Raw genomic sequence first — 918 nt, 5'->3', positions numbered from 1 at the left:
GCATCTAAAAAACAGAGCTACAAAGCATAGGGCGCTTCCACTCATGGGCCTATATGTTGGCAAAACCAAAAATCCACAGGATGCAGGCACCCCGTTTACTGCTGCTATGTTTACAACAGCCTCGACTTGGGTACAACTTCATAGTCCTTGGAAGGAAAAAACGGTGAAAGAAAATTTGGTACTTAAGCACAACGGAATATTACTCAGCCCTGAAATCAATGAAATGAGGCCAGTTGCAGCAACTCAGGGGGACTTATGTAAGGTCATTGAGAGTGAAATAAGTTAGACAGCAAGAGAAACTTATCATGAGATATCACTTATAAAGGGAATCTAAAAATCGCCAACCATGAACTGAATTACAAACAGAACACCATCACACATTTACAAAACACACTTACGGCTGCTTAAGGGGAAAAGTGTGGTGCGGTGATGCATAAACCAGGAGGTTGAAATTGGCACAGATACCGTTCCATACGCCAATAATGTAATCGCCAAGACATACTCATGGTTCAAGGAACTGGACTCAGCACACTCTATTCACAGAAAAAACATATATCTGACTACTAGAAACTAGAAAAGAACTTATTGATGTCTCTCTGTAAGTGACTCAGGTGGATGTACAGCACCAAGAAACACAACATTGCAAATCAGCTACACCCCGTTGTAAAAATTAATTATAAAAAAAGAAAGACAGTGAGAGAGAGAGGAATTCTCACAAAATTCAATCAGGGGCTGTGATGCAACTGGACTGACCACATCTACACTCACAGCTCAATGGGACGTAAGGCTGGACACCCTAACCCTAAACCCTAGCCCGAACCCTAACCCAACCCTAACCCTACCTTAACCGTAACCCTAACCCAACACTAACCCTAACCCTAAACCTAAACCCTAACCCTAACCCAACCCTACGCCTAA

This window comes from Balaenoptera ricei (assembly GCF_028023285.1).
Source record: "Balaenoptera ricei isolate mBalRic1 chromosome 2 unlocalized genomic scaffold, mBalRic1.hap2 SUPER_2_unloc_6, whole genome shotgun sequence".
NCBI lineage: Eukaryota > Metazoa > Chordata > Mammalia > Artiodactyla > Balaenopteridae > Balaenoptera > Balaenoptera ricei.
The sequence above is the reverse complement of the archived record's forward strand: the minus strand, read 5'-3'. Positions refer to the sequence as shown.